A 16,294-nucleotide genomic window follows, 5' to 3' on the forward strand; every position below is an offset into this window, starting at 1 on the left:
CTGGAAAGAAGGATTCCAAGTCAGGAAATCCAAAGACCTACATCTAAGATTGCTCTATCCAGCAAAGCCTTCATTTAGAATGGAAGGGCAGATAAAGTGCTTCTCAGATAAGGTCAAGTTCAAGGAGTTCATCATCTCCAAGCCCTTATTATATGAAATGTTAAAGGGACTTATCTCAGAAAAAGAAGATGAAAAATATGAACAGTGAAAGGACAGCAAACTCACAGTTATTAACAACCACACCTAAAACAAAAGCAAACCAAGAGGACAACTAGATCAGAAGTGGAACCATAGAAATGAAGATCACATGGAGGGTTAGCAACAGGGGAGTGGGAGGAGGAGAAGGGGGGAGAAGGTACAGAAAATAGCACAAACACTAGGTAGAAAATAGATGGGGAGAGGGCAAGAATAGTAGGGGAAAATATGGAATCTAATGAACTTGAGACAGGTGGTCATAAACTAAAGGGGGGGATGGTGGGGGAGGGGGTGTGCAGGGTGGAGGGGAATGAAGGGGGGGATAGAACAACAACTGTAATGGTATAATCAATAAAATATATTTAAGAAAGAAAAAAAACACACCAAATGCCAAACAGGCTGGCCCCATACCCACATGGATAAAAATTTAGGAGGCATATCTCAGGAGTGAGGAGTCCCAACCCCACACTAGGCCTCCAAGCTCAGGATTCCAGTGCCAGGAAGATAAGTCCCTATAACTTCTGGATGCAAAAACCAGCAGGGGATTGAGTTGGTGGAGGAGGCTGCTAGAGCACTTAGCAGTTCCTCTTGGAGAACCCACACATGGACTCACCTACTCAGATTCACCCCCCCTGAGCTCCAGCACTGGGGTGGCCGCTTGAAGGGCACCAGAGGTATACAGGGAGAGACTGAAGTGTCTGGCATCAGCGTGAGCAGAGGCCATGGTCACTCTGCTGAGCCCTCCCCCCACAGAGCCAGTAGGCTGGTGCCACATCTGAATCTCCATCAACCTGGCTAACCCAGTGTGACTCACATTGGAGATTCCTAGGAGCCCTACCCTACCCAACTTACTGACCCACCCAAGCTGCTTTTCCATAAGAATAGCTGGTCTTGGCTCCTAAATCCTATCAAATAAGCAACAGCAGGGCTTCAGTGAACCCTAACAGCAGCCAGATTAGAGTCACAGTTTGGCTTCTCTCCCAGTCTCCAAGCCCAGCACAAGTATCAGCTATCTCAGATTGCTTTACAGCTCAGGAAGGGTGCCCTTGGCAAAACACAGATGGGGGTTTACCTTGGCCTGTACCACCCAGGAAACCCCAGGGCCAACACACCCAGTGGACAGCTGCAGACCATGCTGGAGTACCACCACCCTGCTCCTGCAGAGCTGATCCTCCACAAAGGGCAGAGGTTGATGGTCAGTGGTCACAGCTAATCCTTGCAACTGACTGGCCTGGGTAAATTCCTCCCATTGACCTGCCAACAGCAACCAAGGTTCAACTACAAGAGGAGGGCATACTCAGCCCACACAAAGGGTGCACCTCAAGTACCCAACTTGGGTAATAGGGGAGGCTGTGCCACTGGACCCTACAAGACACACCTACTACATGAGGCCATGCTACCAAGACATGGAGTCATAGCAGCTCTACTTAATATATCGAAACAAACACAGAAAGGCTGCCAAAAGGAGGAGACGAAGAAACACTGCCCATATGAAAGAACTCATCTGGATCGAAACTCCAGAAAGAGCGCTAAACAAAATGGAGATAAGCAATCTGTCAGATGCAGAGCTCAAAACACTGGTCATAAGGATGCTCAAGGAACTTAGTGAGGACCTCAGCAGCATAAAAAAGACCCAGTCAGAAATGAAGGATACATTAATTGAAATAAAGAACAATTTATAGGGAAACAACAAGAGTGGATGAAGCCAAGAATCAAATCAATGATTTGGAACATAACGAAGCAAAAATCAACCAATCAAAACAACAAGAAGAAAAAAGAATCTAAGAAGACATGGATAGTGTAAGGAGCCTCTGGGACAACTTCAAGTGCATCACCATTCACATCATAGGGGTGCCAGAAGGAGAAGAGAAAGAGCCAAAAATTGGAAATCTGAAAAAACAGTGAAAGAAAACTTCCCCTAATTTGGTGAAGGAAATAGATATGCAAGTCCAGGAAGAACAGAGTCCTAGTTATGATGGCTGCAAAGAGGCCCACTCCAAGACACATCATAATTAAAAGGTCAAAGGTTAAAGATAGAGACCCTAAAAAGCAAGAGAAAAGAAGTCAGTTACCAGAAGGTTGCCATATGAGAGGCAGCAAAGGGAGAATGGGCGAAGAGGTGAGGGGAGTAAGAAGTACAAATAGCTGGTTACAGACTAGGCATGGGGATGTAAAGTACAGTATAGGAAATGGAGTAGCCAAAGAACTTATAGGTATGGACATGAACAACGGTGGGGGCATTGCCTGAGGGAGTAGGGGGTGCTGGGTGAAGTGGAGGGGTGCAAAGGGGGGAAAATTAGAGCAACTGTAATAGTATAATCAATATAATTTTTAAAAATTGAGGGGGAAAATAATTTTTATTATGGGTATTACTTTCCTTTTCTAGGGTCCAGGGACAATAATACCTGGGGTTGCATGTTTTTAGCCCGACCCCTGGAACAGAGGCGGTAAAAGGTGAGGGAAGAGCCCAGGCTAAAGGAACACATGGAACAGGTTCCAAGCCTGGCTCTCACCTGGGGAACAGCACCCAACTTCTTGCCCTCAATTTCCTCCGAAGTAAAATGGGAATCATAATGCTTGTGTTGCAAGGTTGTTGCTGTATTCAGACACACTTTAAAATAATGCTCAAACAATATTCTCTGTCATTACAATGTCTTTATCCCCAGCAGGCTGTCAACCTGCTTATTCTTCAACACACCCAGGATGGAGTTCACTGCTTTCTAAGTGTCTGGTTGTACTATTGGGGTCCCTTTACATTTGCTTCTAGGAGTTGGTCCCCACCCTTAGCCTGCACAAATTAGTGAGGAGTTGTGATCTCCTAAACTTGTTGGAATTCTCCTTAAATATATGGTCCTGGGAATTTGTGTGAGAAAGAACAGTTCCATCACATATGTCTTTTCTGGCAAATGCACTATCATTCAAATTTAGTAACTGACCATTTTTTCAGGAAGAACTGTAGCATTTCTTTTTTTCCCCCATTTTTAAAATTTTTATTGTTGTTCAAGTACGGTTGCCTGCCTTTTCTCCCCACCACCCCAGCCATTCCCACCTCCCTCCCTTGATTCCACCCACCTTGGTTTGGTCCATGTACCCTTTATGTAGCATTTCTGAAAGGACTACCTACCACTATTCTGGAGGTGAGAATAGTCAGGCTAGAGAGGTGAAATTATATGAACAAGGTGCCACAGGGAACACACTGTAATGGTTTCCAAGTGCTGTTCCTACCCCAGGGCTCCACCCAGCCTTGTGAGAAGAGTCTTGTATGGGAAGGGTGGAGACTCTGTGTCTTCCCAGAGGGAGGCTGGAGGCCACAGCAGCTCTCCCTCCCTTGGGCTCTCCTCCCTGTGACTCCAGGCAGCCAGTGTGTGGAGTGCCTCTCTGAGCACTACCCTGCTTGACTTTGTCTCCTCAGGGCTACGAATGAGTCAGCTGGCTTCCCTCTGTGGCCAGGGTCAGCCCTTAGGACCAACAGAGGTCTTTTCATTAGTTCTAATCCATGGCCACAGGCCACATCTGGCCACATGTCTTAAAAAGTACAAATCTGCTCCCCTGGGGAGATAACCTTGCTCTTACATGGCTGGTGGTAGTTCTGTGGTGTCACTTTTGTATACAAGAGACCCACATATCTGTGGATAGTCACCTAACCAAACTTGCCATTTGTTTTTAGTGTTGTGGGTTTGTTCTCTTTGGTCCCTTCATCTCAGTGTTGGCCATTAGTGACAATAATACCTGACTTGCCAACCTCAGCGGGTGTGTTGAGACTGAATGAGAGATGTATGTGACAAAGCTTTGTCAATATAAGGAAATGTTGTAGATTTCATTAGTAAGCCATGCAGTATCAGAATTAAAGGAAAGGCAGAGTTCCTCTGTGCAAACGAGGAGCTGGTGTTGAATAAAACAGAGGAGTTGCGGCACTTTCTCCCACCTGTGTGAGCTGCAAGGTGTGAACTTTGGGGTGTGGGACTATGGGCAAGAAAGGGGTTACAGGTGATAACTGAGGCTTATTGCCCAGAGTGGAAATATATCCCCCCGACCCACTCCTTCAACCTTGTTCTTGAGAAAGAGTACACCTGAGAAATTAAGCGATATGGATTCCTGATCACTGACAAGCTGAATGGGATGGTACTCAAGACCCCAGATTGCTTTCCAGACCCTTAATTGTAAGAGCGGATGTGTATGGAGTGCTTGCCTTGGGATAAGTGCTATGACAGATGCTTTACACATAATAGGGTTCTCGCAAAACCCTCACCGGCAAATATCATCCTCATTTTACATGTGGTAAATTAAGACTCTCCCATGTCAGAGTAGCAATTCAAACAGTCTGTGGTTGAGTCCAGTAAAGCTCAACTTCAATACCACAAGCCCCAGTCACCCAGGATGCTTGCTATCCTTGACTAAATCGGGCACTTTCATACCCTGTTCCCTCTGTGGGAAAGGCCCTTTCCCCATTCTTCTCCAACTGTCCAACTTCTATTCACCCTTCAGAACCCAGTGCATGTGTCACCTTCTCATGACAGCCTAATAGTTCATAATGCATATAATATGCTAGTATAATATAGATAGTTACAGTGCTTGTGGGAGATTTTTAACTATTTGATTTTTATGTGTGTAAAAATGAATATGAAGCCCTGGCTGATATAGCTCAGTGGATTGAGCGAGGGCCTGCGAACCAAAGGATCGCGGTTCTATTCCCAGTCAGGGCACATGCCTGGGTTGCAGGCCAGTTCCCAGCAGGGGACGCACGAGAGGCAACCATACATTGATATTTCTCTCCTGTCCTTCCCTTCCCCTCTAAAGATAAATAAATAAACAAAAGATTTAAAAAAAAATATTTTAAAAAATGAACATGAGCAGCTACTTTTCTTTTTATTTAAATGTTTTTAAAATATAGCATACTTGAAAGAATGCAAAGTAATCACTCATACATCCACTATGTAGATTTTACTATTAAGTTTTTAGCAGTTTTTACCACATATCTATCCATCTATCCCTTTTTAAAAATAATTTTATTTATTTTTTTAGATTTTATTTATTTATCTTTAGAAGGGAAGGGAAGGGGAGAGGGAGAGAAATATCAATGTATGGTTGCTTCTCGTGAGTCCCCTGCTGGGAACTGGCCTGCAACCCAGGCATGTGCCCTGGGAATTGAACAGCGATCCTTTGGTTCGCAGGCCCGTGTTCAATCCACTGAGCTATGCCAGCCAGGACCATCTACCTCTTAATTTTTTTTATTATTATTATTTTTTTACATCAATGTATGGTTGCCTTTTGTGCATCCCCTGCTGGGAGTTGGCCTGCAGGGAACCGGCCTGCAACCCAGGCATGTGCCCTGACAGGGAATCGAACCGCGATCCTCTGGTTCACAGGCCCGCGCTCAATCCACTGAGCTACACCAGCCAGGGCTTCCATCTACCTCTTTAAAAAAAAGAACGATTTTATTTATTTATTTTCAGAGAGAGGGGAAGGGAGGCAGGAAGAGAGGGAGAGAAATGTCAACCTGTAGTTGCCTGTCATGTGCCCCCACTGGAACCCAGCCCACAACCTAGGCATGTGCCCTGACCAGGAATTGAACTAGTGACCCTTTGGTTTGTGGGCCTGGCACTCAACCCACTGAGCCACACCAGCCAGGGCTCCATTTATCCTTTTAACCATCTATTCATCTTATTTTTTTTTATGCATTTCAAAACAGATTGCAGTTATCAGTATACTTCACCCTAAATACTTCAGAATGCACATAAAGTGATTTAACTTACAAAAAAGTTCCTACATTTTCAGTCTTCTGGGTCAATTTAATTAACTTAATTTAAACTTAATTGAGACTGCAAACTCAGGTGTTTTATTTGGAGAAAATATTTCTGTCTTGTAAAAAATAAAAAAAAGACTTGGCAATCACCATCTTACTATTTTCAGCCAAAATAAGGAGAAGAGCAGTTTACACTAATGTGTAAATTACTGATCTCCTCTTTTATGCACTATACTTTAATGGGTCTTTATATAGATAATGATTAAAAAATAACAAAATTTCAGGCTGTAGTTTCTGGATGGTAGGGGAGGCAATTTGTTCTTTCAAGATCTCTCAAACTGTACTGGCAAGGAGACTATTCTAAAGCTAATTTTTTTCTCTAAAACTCATTTGAATTCAGAGAAAAATATCCCCTTCTACCCCCCAAATAATGATTTTTAGGGAATCCTTGAATGAATCCAAGACAATTGGATTATAACTTAATACTGTTGGTTAATAATAATAATAGTAATAGCACTTGAGGTTGCAAAGGCTTCTTACAGGCATTTGATCTCATTAATACTCATAACATAGCTCTACATGGTAGGCATTATTATGTCCATTTTTTTATTGTGGCAAAAGATGCATATAATTTACCATTTTAACCCCCTTCCAGGAGCATTAAGTACATTCACACTGTTGTGCAACCTTGCCATTGTCCATCTCCAGCACTTTTTCATTGCCCCAAACTGAAACTCTGCCCATTAAATGCAACTGCCCATTCACTCTTCCCTCCCTTCAGCCCCTGGTAACCACTATTCTTTCTTCACTACACATTTGCCTATTCTAGGTACCTCATGCAAGTAGAATCATATAAGAGGAATCATGCAAGATCTGGTATTTTGTGTCTGGTTTATTTAATTTAGCATAATGGGTTTTTTTATTTTTATTTTTATTTAATTCTTGTTCAAGTACAGTTTTCTGTCTTATATTCCCAGCCCTGCCCCCCCAGTGCTCCCCACCTCCCTCCCATTTCTGCCCCCCACCTTATTTATTTAGCATAATGTTTTCAAGGCCACTCCACATTATTGCACGTATCAGAATTTCATGCCTTTTTATGGCTGAATAATATTCCATTATATGTATATACCACATTTCATTTATGTATTCACTGTCAGTGGATAGTTGGGTTGTTTCTACCTTTTGGTAACAGTATGTAGAGCTGCTATAAATATTAGTGTACAAGTATCCATGTTCTAGTCCCTGCTTATTATCTCCATTATACAGATAAGAAAACCCAAGACTTGAAAAAGCCAAAGTGTATTGCTCAAGTCACGTAGTTTGTAGACAGCAAAGCTAAAACGAAATCTGACTTTCAGCCCAGGTAGGAGATGTTCAATGTGCACCTGTCTGAGAGGAATGTACATTGAATGAATATTCAGCTGGGTTGCATAGGTATATATTTATTCGTAAATAGCTACCTCATGGGTACCCCCTTGGCTGCCTGGCCACCCTCTTAAAACTCCAAAGGTCCCCACCATGATCCAGCAACCAAGGAAATAACACCTGACTCAGCAGGTATTGGGAACTGCCCTGCCTGGTTTCAGAAGCGGTAACACCCCCGTGGCTAAGGCTGAGTGAGCAACCTTCAGACCATAAGCCACTAAGGAGACAAAGCTTGTCTCCCTGGCAGGGGTGCTGCTTCTGCTCCTTTTACTTCACCCTGCCGGGCCCCCAGTGCTTGGTCGGTTAGCCAATGATGGGTAAGATTCCCCAAGGGGGAAATGACCTAAGATAGGCACGATCATGGGGGAGGCCCCAGGGAAGGACTTGGGGGGCTATGGAGAAAGGGGGTGATGGACCCTTGCCCCTCAGCTTTGACATAGCCTGAGTCCTCATTTGATCTTCAAGAAGTCTCCTAATCTCTTGGCTGCCTTACTTCCACAGCCTGACGTAAGCCTGAAACAATGACAGAGGGTGGTGCATCCCTGTGCTGGAAAGGGCGGGTTCCTCAGGTGATCAGGCCTAAGAAAGAATATATAAAATCCTGTGAAACCTGCTTTGTTAAGAATGCTCTCAATTAAATGATAAAGGTCCGAGCAGGAAATGAGTTTGTTTCTCAAAGTTTTGTAGCCCTTTAGCTAACAGACCCTGACACAGAATAGGCCCTCAGAGTTCTTTGTATATTATCTATTGTTTGATCCTTACTGCCTAACGATGATTAATGAGCTTTACCTGTATTCCTGTCCAAATTGAACCCAATAAAAGCCCATTGAGGAAAAGGCTCTGGGCCCTTCTCCTTTGAGAGATCAGCCACTTTTCCTCCCCAAGCAGATCATGTCTTGGTAGACTTATTCTCATCCATTGTGGCCTGTAGGGCCCTGCGGATGGAGCTCCCCCCCATAAGCAGGGGCCTCCAGGCCCTTGCTGTTAATGAAAATGTCCATTCTGATTGGTCAGTGCCTGTACAATATGGTATTTGCTATTCTAAGTAGCACCCCTGAGTGTTCATGGGGCCATGGTCTTCTGTGGGATGGAGCAACCTGTCAACACCAAGAAGTGAAACTATGACAAAGATGAGGGCCTTTAGAGGTTCTGCAAAAGAAGCTAGAAAGCCTAGGAAAACTGGGGGTTGAGAAGAAAATAAAAAGCCAGATTATTAGCTAAGATGAAGCTAAGAATACTGGGAAGTGTCAGTTTAGGGACCTGAGGGAGGGTGCAAGAACCTAGAACAAGAGAAAGGCCATTGTGGGGAGTCCCATGAGGGGATCTTAGGGTACCGGGCTGGGCAGTGACAGGGAGGCCATTAACATATCTGAAGCTGAAGGAGGTACCCCAGGGTTAGGCAGGGTAAGACCCTCTTGCCACTGACCATGCAGGCTGAGGGAAAGAGCTCAGCCTTGGCGTCTGGTGGGACCACCAAGAAGAGACACTGGAAAGGCAGGAGAAGCCTGAGGGATCATGGCTGCACCAGGAGAGGAGTGACAGTAGGGAGGATCAAGAGGAGCTAGTGTCCAGCCTGACATCTAAAATGGAGTGACATGAGGTTATCAGAGAACATGATATGTATTCCAAGATGAGTCCCTGCTGTCTGTGTGGGTGCTGGGCTGCCTCAGACACATGCTAGCCCTGCCTGAGAAGAGCCAGGGTGAAAAGACAGAGCCCCAGTGCCATCTCCTGAGAAGAAACCCCCTCCCCATTCTTCTCTTTCTTCCTTGGCAACGGAAAGTTACTTAGGGGGCATGGCGCGGCACCTGACCAAAGCAAACTTCTGGGTTGAGCATGGAGGTAGGGGGTCCCTGTGTCCTCAGGGCTTTGTAGCCATATTTAGCCCATTATGGGTACCAGCCCTGTTCTTCTTGCCCATCTTGCTGGTGAGAACCATGACAAGTTTCTACTTCCTCCTTTATTCCCTTGTTCAGTGTGAAACCACTCATGCATTAAAGTGAGAAGACACATGTGGTTTAGCCTCAGCACCTGACTCCATTTGCTCTGGAGATCAGTTGGTTTTGCCTACCCACATTCATTTCTCTTTCTGATAGCAATTCCTTAATTCCCCTTTGAAGAAACCACCCCTTCCTTTCTTTTCTTTATTTATTATTTTAATTTTTAATTGTGGTAAAATAGACATAACATAAAATTTACCATCTTAATCATTTTAAGTGTATGGTGCAGTAGTGTTAAGTACAAATTTACATTGTCATGCAACCAACCCTTAAGAAGTACATGTTTGGATGAGTCTGACCTTAACTCCTGGATCCAAGGGCTATGAACAAGGCTGGGCCCATCGGAGTCTCCTATTTCACCAACCACAGTGATTGGTTTATTATGGGTTCACAGAAGCCATGAGAATCAACCCAAGGATTGTTGCTAGAACTATTGAGGAAGAGGCTTCTCTTCCTGCTTCAGATGCTATACTGGTGGCAATTAAGCTTGAAGCTGCAGGCACCCATCTTGGCCACCAACTTTGGGCCTGCCTGATAGCAAAGCTTACGCAGAGGAAAGCAATACTGAGGAATGGAGATAGATGGGTTCCTAGCAATGTTTGAACACCTGGATCCAGCCATGCCTCAAGCTATTTTCCATAGACTTTTTGGTTATTTGAAACAATCTACCTGAGTGGGAGTGGCTCACTTGGTTGGAGCATCATCCCATAACTGAAGAGTTGTGGTTTGATTTCTGGTCAGGGTACATACCTAATTTGTGAGTTCAGTCCCCTGTCTGGGCACATATGTTTAGCCCAGGTGCAGAAAATCCCTGGTCCAGGCGCACATGGAAGGCAACCAATCGATGCTTCTCTCTCGCCTCGATGTTTCTCTCTTCCTTCTTCTCTCTCTAAAAGCAAGGAAAAAATGTCCTCAGATGAGGACATTTTTTCCATGCTTTTAGAGAGGGAGAGAGAGAAAAACATCAATGTGAGAGAGGAACATCAAATGGTTGCTTCCTGTATGCACCCGAACCAGGGATTGTATGAGCCCAGACCAGAGAACAAACCTGCAACCTAGGTATGTGCCCTGACTGGGAATTGAACCTGCAACCCTTCAGTTATGGGATGACACTTCAACCAATTGAGCCACACCAGCCAGGGCTTTGTCTTGTTTTTGTTTTTTTGCAGCCAAGCTAATTAGGTTTTTGTCATTGGCAACTAAAAGACCCTAAACTCAGACTTACAGTTACTTGTGAGGCTTGGTGAGATACAAGTATAAATGACCTTTGCTTTTCCTCCCCTTGACTCTTTGAAGTTCAGAGATGGTCTTTTAACATAGTCCAGAGCCTTCCACACATCGAGCCATGACAATTTGTTCAATGATGAAATTGTTTGGGGAGAGTAGGGAAATGAGTGTAATAAGGAAATTTTACCAAAGGCAAAAAATATTTGTCACTAATGTGTGTACACATCAGTGAGTATCACTGAGCATGCAACAAGCATGTCCTGAGAAAGATAATGTTTCATTCATGGCTGAAATGCTCCCCCTCCTAATTTATGTGGTTATAATGTGGATCTGAGTACAATGTGAGGTGTATCAGGTCCATCCAGGAGTCTGGTTGACACCTCATGGCATGGACATACACTGGCAGCCAGAACACAGGTTATAATGAGTACTGGTGTCCGTCTTCCCTGACAATAAAAAAACGGAGACATATATCCCTAACACGAGACCCCGGACAAAGACACCAGCAGCCTGCTGTCTGTTTGGGAGGCTCCTGCTCTTGGGTGATGGGTTGAAACACTATGGGCATCAGGTCTATATGGGTGTTCATGAGGTTCCCATGAGAACACCCATTAGATAAAAGCCCCTTCTTTGTGAAACAGGTTTTTGTTTTTTGCTTGTTGGTTTTTTCAACTTAAAGTCAGGAGTTGAGCTTTCTCTATTTTTTTCTTCTGGGCCCATGATTCTATAATTCCCTCTAGGAACTCTCAGACATAGGTGTAAAAAGCTGTGGGGTGTGTGAGGCAAATAATTAAGTCTCAGAGCAATAAAATACAGCAACCCATAAACATCCACAGAAATAATCTGTGCAGCACAGCCTGAGTGAAGGGAGCATAGGCGATCTCAGAAGATCAACTCTATAAACAAAATATTTCTACTGTCCAAACCCATAATAGCCAGTACCCATCACAGAAGAAACCTCCATTGGGGTCCCTTCACTTCTCCTGGAAGTGCAGCCTTATCCTGAGACCAGCCTTATCCAGGAGGCCCGTCCTTAGGGTCTTGCCTCAGCCTCCTTGAGACCCAGCCACTGCTGGGCACATGGTCACCTTCTCTCAGGGACCAAGCGAGCTGGCAGCCCATTCTGAGAGCAGGCAGTATGGAGCCCAGTCAGTGACTCCTTACTTATGTCAGGTCCTGAGTGCACGGTAATATGTGCTGAACCCTCCAGAATCCAGCCCACATAGAGAGGCCATGAGGGCTGAAAAAGAGCATTGAACAGGGGGTCAGAAAGGCCTAGGACTTAGTCTCCCTCTGACACTTCCTAGGTGTGGGTCCAAGTAACAGAACCCTAGTGGAGTTCCCAAGAACACCATGTGGGGAAGGGGCTTTGCCTGTCTTCTTCACGGCTCTGCCCCCAACACCCTGAATGGGCCTGCACATGGAAGGCATACGTAAGCATGTGTGGCTGTCAATGAGTATGTGTCTTCATCTAGAACATGGTGATTCTCAATTCACTTGTAGGACAGGAAAGAAGATCAAGCATCAAGCATGCTGAGTGCGCACACAGTAGTCTTATTGCATCCATTCACCCAAACCAGGAGGAAGTACGATTGTTTCCATTTTGCAGATGAAGAAACTGAGGCTCAGAAATCCTCCCCACACAACCAGGAATCAAGCCCTCAAACCAGAAATCTGAAACCCTTGTCTCCACTACACCACACCACCTCGTTCAGCTCTGGGTGCTCCTAGCGGGACCTGTCTCCACCTACCCAGAGCTGGAGCCTCTACACTGGGCACAAAAGCGGTAGAGCTTGAATACAGCAAGCCACAACCTCCTGGACAGTCCCACACCTGGACCAGGGACACTGACCTACCACCCAACCTGACCCGAGCTTGTCCACCTCCAGAAGGGTGGAGGCTGCCCACCACACCGGAAATACTCACGGCTCCCGCAGGCCCAGGCGGCTCCTCCGGGTGCATCCTCTCCCGGGGCTCCGGCCTCCTTGAGAGCTGGGCTGCCTCCTCTCTCTGGAGCATCAGATTATTTTTGCACTTGCGGAAGGAACTGACGGAAACTGAAGTCACATGGAGAGCGAGCTACTCTGCGACTCAGCACTCACAGAGATAGACATCGCATGGGAGAAGGAACTGCCCCGCGGGTAGATGCTGAGGGGGAAGGGAGAGGGCAGCCAGCGGGGAAACGGTGGCCGCAGGACTACCTGCTGGGTTAGTCACGAAGGAGGGCAGCTATTTTTCTGCCCCACCCCCACCCCAGCAGTGCTAGCCGAGGCTTCACCAGCTTTCTCTCCTTGGAGATTTTGAGGGGTGGTGAGCTGGGAGGCTCCGCCTGTGGGCTCTGCTGACCCCAAAAAACTCTTCTCCAAGGTTATGTTTAAGAATCCATCTGGGACAGGATTTGGGATTGGGTAAGAAAAGTTTTCTACCCAGGAGAAAGTCCACGTTCTGAAAGAGCCATTGAGTCAGCTAGTCTTTATTAATAATTTCCTTTTATGTGTCCAGCACATAAAAAAAAAAAGAAGAGAAATGGAAACTGCTTTGTGGTGGACTGTCAGAATGCCATAAACTTATTGATCATAAACTGCTTGGATAAATTTTTGTACCTGATGTGTACAAAATTCCTGGCTACCGCTTGCCAAGAATTAAAAATAATAATAATTGAATTGCCAGACACTATGCTAAGAGCTTTATTTGCATTATTTCTTAACTCCTGTTCTCAAGGAGCTTACCATCCAGTGGAGGAGGTAAGATGTGGACAGAGTCTGCTACATGCTGAATGGGTAATGTGGACAACAGTGCTAGCGGAGTCAAAGAAGGGACCTCCAGTTCTGCTGTCTTCCATCAGATCTGGGGATTCAATGTGTCCTGAGGGTTGGTTTGCATCTCTTGTTCCTTGTTGATTTGTGATTCTGTATTGCCTTATTATCCTTGGCATGTCCATCCTAAAAGAATAGGAGCAAGTCTTTCCTGCTCCGAACCTCCAGCAAATTGTCTGCTCTATCCCCTCCTTATCCCGTTTGTAAGTTTTTGTACGTTCAGGTTCTCTATAGCATTTCTTTTGAGAAAGGCAGCTGTTACCCTTTAAGAAAAAAAAAAAAAAACTTAGAAAACCAGTGGTCTCATTGGATGCATGGGGCCAAGCCAGTTTGTTGGCTCACAGCACCAACAGCTCATCAGCTATCAGTAAGCTGGCTCAGCAAGGGGAACCTAAGACTTGCAGCCAAAACCAATGTTGATTTACAACTGAAAACAGAAGACTTTTCATGCCAACAAGGCTGTAACCCTGACCACACAGTTCAGGATTTTTCCAACTTGGTTGGGGGCTGTGGTTCTTCTCCTAACCATGTAGCACAAGGCAAAAGCAATCAGGGCACTTCCCTTGGAACATAACCCATGGTGCATCCCTTTACTGGGTGGTGAGAATCTGGGGGACAGTGTGCCTCTTTCTTTGAACTTGCTCTATGGATTGGGAAATGTGTACCCATCCCCTGCTCAAGCCAGGTTCAGTGTCAAGCAGCACATCGGGATCTCTGAGGAGATCTGAGGCGAATGCCAGGAGCAGGGCAGTTCCCAGCTAGAGGACAAAGACGAAGCCAGACCTTGCCTCCAGCCTCTTTTCATTGTGGTCCATAGTGGGTTGCATCTAGTCCCATCTGCTCACAATTTCCCTAAATGCATAGCAAATGCTCCCCACTCTGTACTTCCTCTGTGAGAAGGACCCCTTGCTGGGAATGGCCTCTTTTCTGCCTACCACAACCTCCCCACCCCGAAGGCATGGCTTGGGTTCCCTCACCTCCACAAAGCCTCAACCTCTTCCTCTGAACACTTGGTACCAAAGGTCCATGATATCCACTGGCTTCATGACATCTCTTGTATTGTGATTTAACTTTTAGGATTTTGGTCATGCTTCTTCAGTGACACTAAAATCATCTTTAGGGAAGGGGTCATGTGTTATTACAAAAAGTCCCTTCTGAGGTTTTTTTTTCTCCCTAAACTACGCTTTAGGGTAGTTTGTCATTGGTAGGAGGAGGTCTCAGACTCACAAAAAAATGAAAGGCACTTGGACTTCTGTCTCCCTTCCCACTGCATTTTCAGATGATAAGCAGACACTGTGTAGGACCAAGGGGTGGGGAGGCCCACAGCAGAGACTGAAGGGAGACATTTGGAGTGGGGGTGGGGTGGGGTGAGGGCAAAGTGTGCAACCTTCCAAAGACAGAAACGAGGGCCAGTTTATTTCCTCTAGCTGGGTCTGTGGGAGGACAGTTCATCGCACCCGATGTCGATGTAAGACATGTCAGTGCAGAGATTTTTTATGAGTTTACTTGAGCCAAACTGACAACAACTACTAGGAAGCAAGATCTCCGTGGACTGAGAAAATGCTGTGGAGAACAGGAGTTTTACAGCTTATTTTATACACGAGAATCAAAGGGGGAGACAAAAAGAGGGTTACATAAAATCCGTTGCTGGTAGATTAAGGGGATGGTAGAAAGCAAATTGGGGAAATCTGAGATTGGATAAAGAGTAAAACGAGGGACACACCCTTCTTTTACATGGGTGGGTTGAGGATAGTTAACAGTATTTACAGCACAGAGAGATTAATCCTATGTGGGGAACAAGATAACAACAAGGGGTTCTGTGACCTCATGCTCTGTTGTGAGGTTGCCCTCTGAGGGGTTTGGGAAAAGGGGATTACTCTGACATTTCACAGGCAGGTGTTTAGATGCAAAAAGACAACAGATAGGCTTGCGTAAGGTAAAGACTGACCTTTGTCAGGGAAGCTACAGGTCTAGGATGTGACTACCTGCCATGACTCACTTTTGGTTAGTAATTTTGATGGTCAGACCATTCTACGAGTTTTTAAAATCCACCTGCATGGCTACCCCTGAGCTTGTCAGGTTCAGTGTGTGGCATCTTTTACTTCCACACTAACAATGCAGTGGCAGGTCTACCTCTGGACCAGCAGCGCACTCTAGGTCTAAGATGCTGGCCCTCTCACTCTCAGCTGTGGTGTTCCCTGGGTTCTCCGCCCCTGGCCACAGACGGGGCAGTCTTTTCATCAGGCCCTTTACCTTGGTGGTTGGGCCTAGCCAAGCAGTGAACTAGTGGCCCCCCCACTTCTCCAGCCTCAGGGCATAACAGGGAGGGGATTTCCTTTGGGGCCTTAACTGGGAATCGTCCTCTTGCCCTACGTCAGCTGGTTGCTGGGGGAGAGTCTTTAGTAGTTTCATTTCCCTCATTTGGGATGTAGTTTTTAAGAACCAAAAATCAAAAAGCCGAAAGAGGAGAGGCCTCCACCCACACTGGTACTGCTCAACCCCTCATGATGCCAGTTGTGGAGAAGCTGAGGGGTGAATGCAAAGACCGAGGGCAAGTGAGAGTGGCTTGCCTAGAGGTCCTTCTTACGGCTTTACTCCTCTAACCATCTGGGGGAGAGAACTGGGTCTCAAATCCTGTTGCCCGGGCAGTTCACAAAGGTCTTCCAGCAGGAGCCCATGGCCTCCCTCAGCCACCAGTTGCAGTGACTGACTCCATGGGGGCAACGTCTCTTCCTTTTCTGTAAACACAGACAGTATTTAACATATGGTCAACGATTTTGCGTTGTGCAAAGATAACAAGATGCTTACAGAAGTATCCTGTCAGTGCCAGGGCGTGACTGGCAGTGGGACATCCAGGGGAAGGGACACATATAACTAACCATCATTCA

The 16,294-nt window shown here is 45.7% G+C and overlaps 1 protein-coding gene across 1 annotated transcript in view; it reads right to left on the reverse strand.

Moving 5' to 3' along the window:
• Positions 1-12,739, reverse strand: part of NRROS (negative regulator of reactive oxygen species) — a 30,692-nt gene extending 17,953 nt beyond the window's left edge. Inside the window, exon 1 of the mRNA XM_037037533.1 lies at positions 12,517-12,739. The gene's annotated coding sequence lies outside the window, so the exon portion shown is untranslated. The remainder of the gene's footprint in view (positions 1-12,516) is intronic.
• Between the last annotated feature and the right edge of the window lie 3,555 nt (positions 12,740-16,294).

Source organism: Sturnira hondurensis, unplaced genomic scaffold (genome assembly GCF_014824575.4).
Source record: "Sturnira hondurensis isolate 20B ecotype Veracruz unplaced genomic scaffold, ASM1482457v3 Scaffold0023357, whole genome shotgun sequence".
Taxonomy (NCBI): domain Eukaryota; kingdom Metazoa; phylum Chordata; class Mammalia; order Chiroptera; family Phyllostomidae; genus Sturnira; species Sturnira hondurensis.